Raw genomic sequence first — 12,518 nt, 5'->3', positions numbered from 1 at the left:
CTTGAATTACAAACTACCCCCCAAAAAAGACTTAAGAGAGCATGGTAATTATTTTCAAGCTTCAGGTGCTACTGACACATGAAAATTGCTGCAAGCCATATATTCCTCTATCCCAAGATATTTACCTACATTAAACACACCAAGAAATACTCTATCTTCCAGGTTTTGTCTAAGACATTTCAGGTCCTTTGGAATCTTTGTTCTCCTCTATTCCGATTATTGTTAGGTTTGGTCCTTTCATTGTGTCCTGAATTTCCTGGAAGCTTTGGATTGGGAGTTTTTTTACATTTTGAATTCTCTTTGACAGTTGTGTCAATCTCTTCTACAGTGTCTTCTATACCTGAGAGTCTCTCTTCTATTTCTTGTCTACTGTTGGTGATACTTAACATCTGTAATTTCTGACCCCTTTCCTAGGTTTTGCATCTCCAGGTTTACCTCCATGTTTTTTCTTTATTGCTTCTACTTCCACTTTTAGGTCTTGAACTGCTTTATTTGATTCCTTCACCTTTTCTTGTCTTTAGTTCAGTGAGTTATTTATGTCCTCCTTAAAGGACTCTATTATCTTCATGAGATAGGATGTTAGGTCTGTTTCCTGATTTTCACATATGTTGGTGTACTCAGGACTTGCTGTGGTGGGAGAACTGGGTTCTGATGATATCCACATATTGGCTTCTGACTTCTGTTGCTTATGGTCTTATGCTTGCCTCTGGCCATCTGGTTATCTCTGGTGTTTTCTGGTCTGGTTGACTCTGTCTGGAGTCTGCCTCTTTTGTCCCTGGGTTGCTTCAGGTGTCCTGGTAGGCCTGTAGCCCTCTCTGTAGCAGACTACCTGTGAGGCCTTTCAACTGGAGGCTCTACACAGGGGCAGAAAAGCTGCAGCTCTATTTCCCTGGATACAGTAGATTTTCTGAGCAGCATTCAGACTGTTGGGTCTTTAGAGGAACAGTCAAGCTTTTGTCCTGTGTGAAGATGTTCTCTAGGGGCCTATGGACTGTAATATCTGTTTCCCCATGTGCAGCAGAATTCAGCGAGTCTTTCAGTCGATGGGGTCAGTTGCCCTGAATGCCACAGAGACACTGGGAAGTCCTCAGACTGTGGTGTCTGTTACACAGTTGCCCTGCATACAGAGGAACTCCTGGGATGCCTTCAAGTTATGGTGTCTTCAGGGAATCAGACAAGCTGTTGATCAATTGCTCAGTTGCCCTGTGTAGTTCGGCAACCCTATAGGAGAACCAGCAGTCTCAATAAACCTGGACTCCCAAATTCTCACAAACACTGGACCACCAACCAGGCAGCATACATCAGATGACATGAGCCCCACCCCCCAACACATATATGGCAGTGAACTGCTGGGTCTGTGTTCACAGAGAAGATACACCTAACCCTCAAGAGACTAGAGGCTTCCAGAAAGTTTAGAAGTCTGGTTGGGTGGGAGGGGCAGTGGAGACACAGGTTGGGGAAGGGGGTATGAGATGTAGAACAGTCAGAGGGTAGACCTGGAGAGGAATAAAATCTGGAGTGTAATAAATAAATAAATAAATAAATAAATAATAAGAAAAAAAGAAATACTCTATCATCAATAACACACAGCTTTTCTGTCTTGACAAAACCAATATAGGAAACAGATATGCTTCGACTTTCTTTTTATGTTTTTTTGTCACATTTGTTTATTTATTTGTATGTGTACATGAAAACACACATGCACACATAGCACATCTACACAAGTATATAAGTAGGCATGATTGTGGTGGTCAGGGGATGACTTTTTAAAAAAATATATCTTTAATCTTTTTTTACAGTCTAGTCGTTATCCCCATCATGATCCACCCCCTGACAGTTCATCATCCCATTCCTCCTGCTCTCTGTCACCAAGAGAATGTCCCCACCCCACCCTCAAACCCTCATACCACATAAGGCCTCCCCATTCCCAGAGGCCTCAAGTCTCTCAAGGGTTATGTGTGTATCTTCTCTCACTGAGGCCAGACAGGGAGTCGTCTGCTGTATGTAAGTCAGGGGCCATGTTCAGTTTTCGGAGAAACTGCCAGACTGAGTGCCAAAGTGGTTGTAACATCTTACAGGCCAGCAGTGGAGGAGTGTTCCTTTCTCCACATCCTCACCAACACCTGCTGTATCCTGAGTTTTTTACTTTAGCCATTCTGACTGGTGTAAGGAGAAATCTCATGGTTGTTTTGATTTGCATTTCCCTAATGACTAATGATGTTGAGCACTTCTTAAGATGCCTCTCTGCCATCTGAATTTCCTCATGTGAAAATTCTTTGTTTAGATCTGTACCCCATTTTTAATATGGTTATTTGGTTCCTTGGGGTCTAACTTCTTGAGTTCTTTGTATATATTGGATATTAGCCCTCTATCAGATGTAGGGTTGGTGAATATAGTTTCCCAATTTGATGGTCCCGGAGGACCCCGCTATACCTCTCCTGGGCATATACCCAAAGGATTCCCCAGCATACAATAAAAACACATGCTCCATTATGTTCATAGCAGCCTTATTTATAATAGCCAGAAGCTGGAAAGAACCCATATGCCCCTCAAAGGAGGAATGGATACAGAAAATGTGGTATATTTACACAATGGAATACTACTCAGCAAATAGAAACAATGAATTCACAAAATTTTTAGGCAAATGGTTTGATCTGGAAAATATCATCCTAAGTGAGGTAACCCGGTCCCAAAAGAACACACATGGAATGCAATCTCTGATAAGTGGATATTAATTAGCCCAGAAGCCCTGAATACCCAAAGCACAAATTGCATAACAAATGACTCCCATGAAGAAGTATGGAGAGGGTCCTGATCCTGGAAAGGATTGATCTAGCATTGGAGGGTAGTATAAGGACAGAGAAAAAAAGGAGTGATTGGAGAATGGATGGAGAGAAGAAGGTTTATGGGACATACGGGGAGGGGGGGATCTGGGAAAGGGGAAATCATTTGGAATGTAAACAAAGAATATAGAAAATAAAAATGTATATTAAAAAAAAAAGAAAAGAAAATGAGGGGCAAAACTAAAAAAAAAAAAAAAAAAAAGTCAGGGTCCTTGGACCAGCTAGTGTATGCTGCCTGGTTGGTGGCTCCATCTTTGAGAGATCTCGGTGGTCCAGGTTAATTGAGACTGCTGGTCTTCCTGTGGGGTCACCCTCCTTCTCATCTTCTTCCAGCCTTTCTCTAATTCAAACCACGGGGGTTCCCAACTTCAGTCCACTGGTTGTGTGAAAGTATCTGCATCTGAGTCTTTCAGCTACTTCTTGGTACAGTCATGCTAGACTACTGTCTCTAAGCACACCATAGTTTATCAGTAATGGTAGTAGGCCTTGGATCCTCCCCTTGAGATGTATCCCAAGTTGGGGATTACTTCAGAGAGTTAACTTATGCCTTAATGTTCCTGGGCATAAAATCCAGGTCTGCATTCTGAGCAGCAAGTATCATCATTACTTCCTGAGCCACTTTACTGCCCCATATCTCAACTATATTTTTAATGAGTATCATTTTAAAACTAAAATGCCTACATGATTTATTTCATAATACATATACATAATACATATATTATGTATAATTTACATGATAAATTTCATATTATTTCATAAATAAATTATTATTTATTTCATAATAATGCCTACATGATTTACTTATTTTCAGAAAATAAATCCAGATTTAAATTACATAGTCCTTATTGGTGATATTTTAATATAGTCAGGCTGTGTATAGACTCTGGTTTACTGCATGCAGGAAGTTAGTCTTCTCTTCATTACTAATATTAGTAATACTAATAAGCACCAATGCCACTGTTGTTTTTGCTTACATTTCTCTTAATTTGAATATTTTTTCAGGCCATCCAACATGTATTTTTTTCTTTTTGATAAAATAATTTAAAACGGGGCTTCCGGGCAGCCAGCGGGAGAAGTCGGTGTGCTCCAGTGAATCCAGCGGGCCCCAGCAGGAGCCTTCAGGAGCCTGCTTTGGGATATGAACAGCCTGGGCCACAGCACTCAGTGTCCAGGAAGTGCAGGAGACCTGGTGTGCACCCAGAGACAGTCTGGGAGCTCACAGCACAGCTCCTTCCTGTGGCACAGAGCTTAGGCTCCAGTCCGGAGGACTCTGGCAGTAGCCTTCAAACCTCTCCACTTCCGGATCCAGATCAGCCTGAGCAGCAACACCACATCTCCAGGTCCTGAAAGAGGCAAGTGGGGCTTCCAGGCTGCCAGCGGGGAGAAGTCGGTATGTTCCGGTAAATCCAGTGGGCCCCAGCAGGAGCCTTCAGGTGTCTGCTTCAGGGTCTGAACAGCCTGGACAACAACACCCTGTCTCCAGGCAGTGCAGAAGGTAAGCTGTGCACCAGAGGCCACCTGGGAAGGGGCAGCTTGCACTGGTGAGTCCAGCATTTACAACACCAACTAACACCAGTGAGAAATAGATGGCAAAAGGCAGACACAGGAATGTCACTAACAGAAATCAAGGCAATATGGCAACATCTGAACCCAATTCTCCTTTACCAGCATGTCCTGGATACCCCATCACACCAGTAAAACAAGATCTGGATTTAAAATCACTGGACATGATGCTGGTACAGGAACACATGAAAGACATACTTAAAGAAATTCAGGAGAAAATGGATGAAAAGTTAGAAGCCCTTGCAAGGGAAACACAAAAATCATTGAAAGCAATCCAGGAGAATACAAAAGCCGATAATTAAGAAACACAAAAAACACTTAAAGAAATACAGGACAACTTTGGTCAACAGGCTGAGGTCATGAAAGAGGAAACACAAAAATCTCTTAAAGAATTACAGGAAAGCACAAACAAGCAAGTGAAGGAGCTAAGCAAAACCATCCAGGATCTAAAATCAGAAGTAGAAACAACTAAGAAAACTCAAAGGGAGACAACTTTGGAGATAGAAAGCCTTGGGAAGAAATCAGGGGACATAGATGCAAATATCAACAACAGAATACAAGAGATAGAAGAAAGAATCTCAGACACTGAAGATACCATAGAAACCATGGACTCAACAGTTAAAGAAAATGCAAAATGCAAAAAGCTTGTAACCCAAAATATCCAGGAAATCCAGGACACAATGAGAAGACCAAACCTAAGGATTGTAGGCATAGATGAGAGTGAAGATTTACAACTTAACGGGCCAGCAAATATCTTCAATAAAATTATGGAAGTAAACTTCCCTAACCTAAAGAGAGAGATGCCCATGAATATACAAGAAGCCTACAGAACCCCAAACAGACTGGATCAGAACAGAAATACTTCCCCAGAACAGAAATACTTCCCGTCACATAATAATCAAAACATGAAATGTTCTAAACAAAGAAAGAATATTAAAGGCAGTAAGAGAAAAAGGCCAGGTAACATATAAAGGAAGACCTATCAGAATCACAGCAGACTTTTCACCTGAGACTATGAAGGCTAGAAGGTCCTGGGCAGATCTCATGCAGACTCTAAGAGAACACAAAAGCCAGCCAAAACTACTATATCTAGCAAAACTCTCAATCATCATAGATGGAGAAACTAAGATATTCCATGACAAAACCAAGTTTACCCAATATCTATCCACAAACCCAGGCCTACAAAGGATAATAGGAGGAAAACACCAATACAAGGAGGGAAACTTCACCCTGGAAAAAGCAAGATAGTAACCTTTCATCAAACCCAAAAGAAGTTAACCAATCAAATTTAAAAAATAACGGCAAAAATGACAGGAAGTAACAATCACTATTCCTTAATATCTCTTAACATCAATGGACTCAATGTCCCAATAAAAAGACATAGACTAAGTGACTGGATACGTAAACAGGACCCTACATTTTGCTGCTTACAGGAAACACACCTAAGGGTCAAAGACAAATACTACCTTAGAGTAAAATGCTGGAAGACAATTTTACAAGCAAATGGTCTCAGGAAACAAGCTGGAGTAGCCATTTTAATATCAGATAAAATTGACTTTCAACCCAAAGTCATCAAAAGAGACTCTGAGGGACACTTCTTGCTGGTCAAAGGAAAAATACAACAAGAAGAACTCTCAATCCTGAACATCCATGCTCCAAATGCAAGGGCACCCTCTTTCGTAAAAGAAACTTTATTAAAGCACAAAGCGCACATTGCACCTAACACAATAATTGTGGGTGACTTCAACACTGCACTTTCCTCAATGGACCGAACAGGAAAACAGAAACTAAACAGGGACATAATGAAACTAATTGAAGCTTTGGACCAATTAGGTTTAACAGATATATATAGAGCATTCTATCCTAAAACAAAAGAATATACCTTTTTCTCAGCACCTCATGGTACCTTCTCCAAAATCAACCATATAATTGGTCACAAGACAGACCTCAACAAATATAAGAAGATTGAACTAATCCCATGCCTCCTATCAGATCACTATGGGGTAAAAGTGGTCTTCAATAGCAACAAAAACAACAGAAAACCCACATACACATGGAAATTGAACAATATTCTACTCAATGATACCTTGGTCAAGGAAGAAAGAAAGAAAGAAATTAAAGACTTTTTAGAACACAATGAAAATGAAGACACAACATACCCAAATCTATGGGACACAATGAAAGCAGTGCTAAGAGGAAAACTCATAACCCTGAGTGCCTTCAAAAAGAAAATGGAGAGAGCATACATTACCAGCTTAATGACACACCTGAAAGCCCTGGAACAAAAAGAAGCTATTTCACCCAGGAGGAGTAGAAGGCAGGAAATCATCAAACTCAGGGCTGAAATCAATCAAGTAGAAACAAAGAGAACCATACAAAGAATCAACAAAACCAGGAGCTGGTTCTTTGAGAAAATCAACAAGATAGATAAACCCTTAGCCAGACTGATCAAAGGGCACAGACAAAGTATCCAAATTAACAAACTTAGAACTGAAAAGGGAGATATAACAACTGAAACTGAGGAAATCCAAAAAAATCATCAGATCCTACTATAAGAGCCTGTACTCAACACAACTGGAGAATCTGGAGGAAATGGACAATTTCCTTGACAGATACCAAATACCAAAATTAAATCAGGACCAAATAGATCATCTAAACAGTCCCATAATGCCTGAAGAAATTGAAAGAGTCATAGAAAGTCTTCCAACCAAAAAAAGCACAGGACCAGAAAGTTTCAGTGCAGAATTCTATCAGACCTTCAAAGAAGAGTTAACACCAATACTCTTCAAATTATTCCACAAAATAGAAACAGAAGGAACACTACCCAATTCCTTCTATGAAGCCACAATTACGCTGATACCAAAACCACACAAAGATCCAACAAAGAAAGAGAACTTCATACCAATTCCCCTTATGAACATCGATGCAAAAACACTCAATAAAATTCTTGCCAACCGAATCCAAGAACACTTCAAAACGATCATCCACCATGATCAAGTAGGCTTTATCCCGGGAATGCAGGGTTGGTTCAATATACGGAAATCCATCAATGCAATCCACTACATAAACAAACTCAAGGAAAAAAACCACATGGTCATTTCATTGGATGCTGAAAAAGCATTTGACAAAATTCAGCATCCTTTCATGCTTAAAGTCTTGGAAAGAACAGGAATTCAAGGCCCATACCTAAGCATAGTAAAAGCAATATACAGCAAACAGGTAGCCAGCATCAAACTAAATGGAGAGAATCTTGAAGCAATCCCACTAAAATCAGGGACTAGACAGGGCTGCCCCCTTTCTCCTTATCTTTTCAATATTGTACTTGAAGTACTAGCTCAGGCAATTCGACAACATAAGGAGGTCAAAGGGATACAAATTGGAAAGGAAGAAGTCAAACTATCATTATTTGCAGATGACATGATAGTCTACCTAAGTGACCCAAAAAACTCCACTAGAGAACTCCTACAGCTGATAAACACCTTCAGCAAAGTGGCAGGTTATAAAATCAACTCAAGCAAATCAGTGGCCTTCCTATACTCAAAGGATAAGCAGGCTGAGAAAGAAATTAGGGAAATGACCCCCTTCACAATAGCCACAAACAGTATAAAGTATCTTGGGGTGCCTCTTACCAAACATGTGAAAATTCTGTATGACAAGAACTTTAAGACTCTGAAGAAGGAAATGGAAGAAGACTTCAAAAAATGGGAAAACCTCCCATGCTCATGGATTGGCAGAATCAATATAGTTAAAATGGCCATTTTGCCAAAAGTAATCTACAGATTCAATGCAATACCCATCAAAATCCCAACTCAATTCTTCACAGAGTTAGAAAGAGCAATTATCAAATTCATCTGGAATAACAAAAAACCCAGGATAGCTAAAACTATTCTCAGCAACAAAAGAAAGTCTGGGGGAATCACTATCCCTCACCTCAAGCAATACTACAGAGCAATAGTGTTAAAAACTGCATGGTATTGGTACAGTGACAGGCAGGAGGATCAATGGAACAGGACTGAGCATCCAGAAATGAACCCACACACCTATGGCCACTTGATCCTCGACAAAGAGGCTGATAACATCCAATGGAAAAAAGATAGCATTTTTAACAAATGGTGATGGTTCAACTGGAGGTCAGCATGCAGAAGAATGCGAATTGATCCACCCTTGTCTCCTTGTACTAAGCTCAAATCCAAATGGATCAAGGACCTCCACATAAAGCCAGACACTCTGAAGCTAATAGAAAAGAAACTGGGGAAGACCCTTGAGGACATCGGTACAGGGAGAAATTTCCTGAACAGAACACCAATAGCATATGCTCTAAGATCAAGAATTGACAAATGGGACCTCATAAAATTACAAAGTTTCTGTAAGGCAAAGGACACCATCAAGAAGACAAATCGGCAACCAACAAATTGGGAAAAGATCTTCACCAATCCTACATCAGATAGAGGGCTAATATCCAATATATATAAAGAACTCAAGAAGTTAGACTCCAGAAAACCAAACAACCCTATTAAAAATGGGGTACAGAGTTAAACAAAGAATTCTCACCTGAAGAACTTTGGATGGTGGAGAAGCATCTTAAAAAATGCTCAACTTCATTAGTCATTATGGAAATGCAAATCAAAACAACCCTGAGATTTCACCTTACACCAGTCAGAATGGCTAAGATTAAAAATTCAGGAGATAGCAGGTGTTGGAGAGGGTGTGGAGAAAGAGGAACACTCCTCCACTGCTGGTGGGGTTGCAAATTGGTACAACCACTCTGGAAATCAGTCTGGCGGTTCCTCCGAAAACTGGGCACCTCACTTCCAGAAGATCCTGCTATACCACTCCTGGGCATATACCCAGAGGATTCCCCACCATGTAATAAGGATACATGCTCTACTATGTTCATAGCAGCCCTATTTATAATTGCCAGATGCTGAAAAGAACCCAGGTATCCCTCAACAGAAGAGTGGATGCAAAAAAATGTGGTATATCTACACAGTGGAGTACTATTCAGCCATTAGAAACAATGAATTCATGAAATTCTTAGGCAAATGGATGGAGCTAGAGAACATCATACTAAGTGAGGTAACCCAGACTCAAAAGGTGAATCTTGGTATGCACTCACTAATAAGTGGATATTAACCTAGAAACCTGGAATACCCAAAACATAATCTACACATCAAATGAGGTACAAGAAGAAAGGAAGAGTGGCCCCCTGTTCTGGAAAGAATCAGTGAAGCAGTATTTGGCAAAACCAGAACGGGGAAGTGGGAAGGGGTGGGTGGGAGGACAGGGGGAGAGAAGGGGGCTTATGGGACTTTCTGGGAGTGGGTGGGCTAGGAAAGGGGCAATCATTTGAAATGTAAATAAAAAATATATCGAATAAAAAAATAATTAAAAACCCTGTCCCATATTCTCTCTTAAATTGGGCTACATTGTAGAATCTTTAATGGCCTTGTGAAGATAAATAATTTTATCAGGTGAAGCAAGGCTTTTGATTCTGCACACATATTAGGAAAACTAATAAAACTAATATGAGACATGTGTACACATAATACAGTACATACGTATCCTGGCTAGACACAGGTAGAATAATTTGGGAAGAGGACTTCTCTACTGAGAAAGTGACTCAATAAAATTTGTACAGAGGACAAGTCTGTAGTACTTTTTCTTAAGCAGTGATTGATGTGGGAAGGCCTAGTCTATTGTGAATATACCATCCCTGGATAGGTGGAATGGAAGTACTTAAGAAAATCAGCTTAGGAAGCCACCAGGAGCAAGCTAGTAAGCAACATGCCATAGCCTGGGTATCAGCTCATGTCTCTAGGTTTCTACCCTCAGTTTCTACTCAAACTTCTTTCAGGGATGGAGTCTAACCTAGGACTTGTAAGATGAAATAGTCCCTTTCATCTCCAATTTGTTTTTGGTATTGACATTTTATTACAGCAATAAAAACCAAACCTAAAACATTATGAAAAATAAAAGTGCTAATTAGTTATAAAATAAAAATTCATAGAGCTGTTTAAATTGTTATGAATATAACAAAATCCAAAAGAATATAACTTTAATCAAAAAAGCAACCATATCAATAGTACATTTTCAAACTTTTATGAAATAAATCATTTGAAGAACATTTTTATGTTTTTCTAGTGTTATGTCTTATTATAAAAATAGAAAAATAAATTCTGAGAAATTTTGCTTCATATAATTACCACTGCAAAGGGACAAGCAAATTACTTATAAATATATATTCTGCAATTAGGAACACACCTGAATAAGGACCATCTACAATATTAGAAAGTTATACATGACAATTGCATCTCTGACTAACAATTTTACTAATTTTACACAGATTGGTGTGATATAGCTCCTCCTAAAGATACTAGCATAGTGGTTAAACATCATTGAATAATTCTCAATAAAGAAAACTGCAAAATTTTTGTTAGATTGCATCCTTTAATTTTTAAAATTATCTTAAGTGACTAAATGATCTTAAATGTAGCAAGTTATTTCCTCTATTGATAACTGTCAGATAATTTCTGGAGAATGCCAGTAACCATCTCATGTTTCCCTGGAAATTAGTTCCAGGACCCAAGTCTTTGAGATGTCCTCAGATGAACCTTTCTGGAAATATCATCATAGACATACTCAGAAGCATGTTTCTCTCTCTTCTTAGAATCCAGTCACAGTGACAATAAAGATTAAACATCACAGTTGTTCAGAGATTTTTTTATCTACCAAGTGACACTAGGAGGAAACATTATGCCAGAAACAGACACTGAGAAGAGAATTCATTCAAATCACAAGAACCATTGCAAATAGCAGCAGCTGCTGAAGCTACTTGTGCTGCTTGGGGAGAGATTTTTCAGTCAGCACAAAATCCTGACACCTTAAAGTGGCTCCAAGGAAACTTCAATTTTGTCATGAGAATTGCATATCATCCTCAGGTCACTCTAACCTCAGAAACTCTGTGTAATAGTGCCTCTTAATGCCTGTGTAGTAGTCCTAAAGGAAAGTAAGGAAGATGTTCATAATTGCTAGTGATGGCTGAAAATGACAGATCTAGTCACCCTGAGGAGACTGGATGTTCAAGCAAAAAGGTTTCAGTCATCAACACCAAGCAGTGTGTGTATGCAGCTGGCTACATAAGTAGCTCTCCTCTTAATCTGAAATGACCAGTGCTGCTGTTGAGGCCCCAGTAAAAGATTATCCCAATACTTCATGGCATGCTATGGCTTTTATCACATGAAGAGAGATAAAATAGAAATATCCACTCCCCAGCTTCTCAACAACACTATTCACAATATCATCAGCTATAAAACAACTCAAGAGCCAGAAAGAGAAACTAGGAACAGAGACAATTGGAGAAGTGATACTAGAAGACCTGTAGAAGTGCTCACCGTGTAAGATGAAGGAGAGCTGGGAATATGGAAGACAAAGAGCTAAAAAAGTGCTGAGAATGAAAGAAGAAAAGAAGAAGAGGAGAAGGAGGAGGAAGAGGAGGAGGAGGAGGAGGAGGAGGAGGAGGAGGAGGAGGAGGAGGAGGACATCAGAGGGCAGAGACTGAAGAAGAAATCCAGGCACAAGCTGGAGAAGGATTTCAGAGAATGGCCAGAAGTTACTTATTATCTGCAGAGAAACTTCTAGAATTTTACAAGTGTGGGTTGGAACATGCTCAGAATAGAGCTTAGGAACACTGGCAAGTTCTGCCTTCCTTAATGCTATAACAATTAGATGCGCCCAACATCCAAAGTGCAAGGCTAAAATAATAGCAGCAGGTTTTATCCAAACTCAGAAAGAGTCCAGAAAACTAAGCTCTAAGTTACTAAAACAAAAGCGAGATTTATTTTGCCTGTTTGACTTCTATTCAAATAGAGAAATAAAAACCCTGATATTAGCAGAATATTCCGCGTACCTATTTTCTTTTTCTTTTTCTGAATTTTACATATTTTTAAAGCCACCATCCATACTTTTCTAGAGCTAAACATGACAAAATATGTTTCATATAATGATTCAACCTAGCCAAGGTGGGCAGAATGCCAAATGGTTAACGAGGATATTATTGTGGTAATGCTAAGGCTAATAGCAGTAACATTACATAAAAATCTCTGTTTAACCTAG

The sequence above is a fragment of the Apodemus sylvaticus genome, chromosome 3 (genome assembly GCF_947179515.1).
Source record: "Apodemus sylvaticus chromosome 3, mApoSyl1.1, whole genome shotgun sequence".
NCBI classification, from domain to species: domain Eukaryota; kingdom Metazoa; phylum Chordata; class Mammalia; order Rodentia; family Muridae; genus Apodemus; species Apodemus sylvaticus.
Note: the sequence above shows the minus strand (reverse complement) of the source record.